Here is a 3,402-nt window from a genome sequence, read left to right as displayed (position 1 = left end):
ATTTAATGTGTAGGTGTTTCTCATTCAACTTGCATTTCTCCAATGAATAATGATGTAGAGTATTTTTCATGTGCTTTTTTTGTCATTTGTATATTTTCTTTGATGAGGACTCTACTCAAATTTTTTGCCTAATTTCCAAATTGTGCTGCTTGTATTCCATTATGGAGTTTTTAGGTTAATTTATATATTGTGGATACAACTTCATTACCAGAAATATGATTCACTAGTATTTTCTTTCAATTCATAGTTTGTCTTCATTGTCTTACCAGGATCTTTTTAAGAGCAAAAAAAAAAAAATTAATTCTGATGAAGTCCATTGTTTTAATTTGTTCATTATGGATTATGCTTTTGGTGTCAGATCTAAGAAATCTTTTTTAGCCCAAGATCTCAAACTGTGTTTCTAAAAAACTGTGTTTTGATTTCTAGAAGCTTTATAGTTTTCATTTTTACATTTATTTAGGTCTATGATCCATTTTTTTAAAAAATAATTCTTTATTATGTTATGTTAGTTACCATACAGGATATCCTTAGTTTTTGATGTAGTGTTCCATGATTCATTATTTGCGTATAACACCCAGTGCACCATGCAATATGTGCCCTCCTTAATACCCATCACCGGCCTGTCACAGTCCCCCACCCCCCTCCCCGCTGAAGCCCTCAGTTTGTTCCCCAGAGTCCATAGTCTCTCGTGGTTCATTCCCCCTTCCGTTTACACCCCTTCATTCTTCTCTTCCTTCTCCTACCGATCTTCCTGCTATTCTTATGTTCCATAAATGAGTGAAACTGTATGATAATTGTCTTTCTCTGCTTGACTTATTTCAGTTAGCATAATCTCCTCCAGTCCCGTCCATGTTGCTGCAAATGTTGTGTAATTGTTCTTTCTGATGGCTGAGTAATATTCTATTTTGAGTTAAATTTTATATATGGAGATCCACTTCTTTTGTATCGAGATGTCCTATTTCTTCAGCACCATTTGTTGGGGGAAAAAAAACCTATCCTTTTTCCTCTTAATTGCCTTTAGACCTTTGTTAATAATCATGTGTCAACATATGTTTGTGTATGGGTTCTTTTTAAAAGTTGAATCTGGTCATATTATTCTTCTACTTAAACTCTGTCTCTGGCTTTTCATTGTTATTAGTATAAACATCCAAATCTTTAAACATCAAATCTATGTGATCTAATATCTCTCTACCTTTCTTTTCCTCCTGCTTTGTGAACTCCACTCACATTTTCCTCAAATGCCTGACAGTTCCCCCTGCCTTTGCATATGCTGTTCCCTGTACCTGAAATGCTGGGTCATCCTTTTTCCTGTTCATTAGTTAATTCCTATGCATACAGAACTTCCAGGAAGACTTCCTGGACCTACTAGGCTAGCTCAGGTTCCTCACTCACCCATATTTTAATATGTTTTAGTAGTACTCAGTATTTTTCTATTGGAGGAGTTCTCATAAATACAGTTAACATTAGTTGTGCATTTACTTGTTTAATATGTCTTTTCCTCACCAGAATATAGGTGTGTTTCCTGAGAACATGGACCATGTGAGTTTTGTTCATCATCAAGTCTTTAAAACTCAGCTTGGCATGGCACATGGTCAGTGCTCAATAAATACCTGTTGAATAAAAGGATGGATTCTATTTCCACAGAATTAAAATTCTATTTCCAAACTAGGAGTTTGGCTTGGGGGGTGAGGAGAGGGTTGCAAAAACCCCTGTGGTTTTAGCATACTTAGGAATGTAATAAACAAGTGAAGTAGAGAATCCTTCCAATTCATGCATTGAATGAGTATTTATTAAGCACTTACTGCTTGTCAGGCTCTGTGCTAAGCACTGGGGTTCACTGATAAATAAGACACCATGGACTCTGTCTTTGGGAGTTATTCAGAATCTAGGAAAGAGAGTGAAGAGTCATCTAAAAACATTTGAGTTGCATTAGGAATTATGAATGGAGCTTATGAATAAACCCTCAGAGTTCTTCTCTCTGCTGATTTGTGAATGTTTGCTATTTCTTCCACTTAGAGGGTAATAAAAGGTTACTTTCGCAGCTCATATGTTCTTCCTGCTCCTCAGTGTTCCCACAGCTCCAGCCCTAATTCCTCCCCTGACTACCCTCTTCCAGGCTATCTTCAACAGATTCAGAATCATAGGTGTATGTCTAAAAGTATAACTCCTCTCATTGCTCCTCTGTTCTTTAACCTTCAGTTGCCTATACCAGGGTTGTTTTGTTTTGTTTTTAAGATTTATTTATTTATTTTAGAGAGAGAGAGCATAAGCAAGAGAAGGGACAGAGAGAGAATCCTTGAGCAGACTCCCCTTTGAGCACGGAGCCACATACATTGGATCCCAGGACCCTGAGGTCATAACCTGAGCCAAGATCAAGAGTCATCCTAACTGTATGAGCCACCCAGGTGCCCCTACACCAAGGGTTTCAAACCCAAATGCCTCATGAGTAACAAAAGTGAGTGAAGAGAACCTGGTATGAGATACACAAAGGGTAGGGTGGTGGAGGCTGAAGCGAAATAGAGAGTACATGCCCCATCTAAAAGACGCAGCTATCACTTAGCTCCAACTAGTTGTTGCCAGGCAAGAATGCAGCTCTTCAGTATTTCAGATGTTCCGTTATTTTTAAGGACAGTATTCTAGACTCTAATGTGAAACCTGAATTTTTTAAAAAGTTGGCAACTAATTCAGTTAGTTTAAAAACATCATGTAAGCCAATTCTTTTCAGCAACCCCTCCCCCCCCCAAAAAAAAACATGTCTGTGGACAAGAATTAGTTTGTGGGCTGCCGATCTGCAACCTCTGGCCTGCAGGTTCAAGTCCAAGTTCCATAGCCTAGACTTTAAAGTCTGTCACAGTTAGGCCCTAATGCTTCTCTGTAGCCATTTCTCCCATCTTGTTCTCCTATCAACCACCCACCTCTTCAGCCACATCAGACTTTCTGAGTTCCCTCAGAATATATCCTACACTCTCAGGTCTGCCTACTTTCGGGTCATACTGTTTACTTTTACTAAAATGTTACTCTCTCCCTTCCCTCATGACCAAATTCAACATATTTTTCATAACACAGCTCAAATATTGAGTGTTCTGGGAAGCATTCCTGGATTTATTAATCATAATTTACATAACATTTTATTTTTATCTCTTTTAAAACCACTTATAACCAGATATTATATACAGAGATATAGATACAAATATAGATATAGATATAGATCTTATAAATCTTCTTCCCCTACCAGGCAGTATTCCCCTCTTTGTGCATTGCCATTTATTAATTTTTCATTTGTTTAACAAATGTGTGGAACTCCTACTATATGCCAGGCACTGTACTGGGCACTGGGACTGAGAGCTCTAAATGTTCCATTTAACCAAACTATAGGTATTAAATGTTAAATGCAAGCATTTA

This window comes from Ursus arctos, chromosome X (genome assembly GCF_023065955.2).
Source record: "Ursus arctos isolate Adak ecotype North America chromosome X, UrsArc2.0, whole genome shotgun sequence".
Lineage (NCBI taxonomy): Eukaryota > Metazoa > Chordata > Mammalia > Carnivora > Ursidae > Ursus > Ursus arctos.
The sequence above is the reverse complement of the archived record's forward strand: the minus strand, read 5'-3'. Positions refer to the sequence as shown.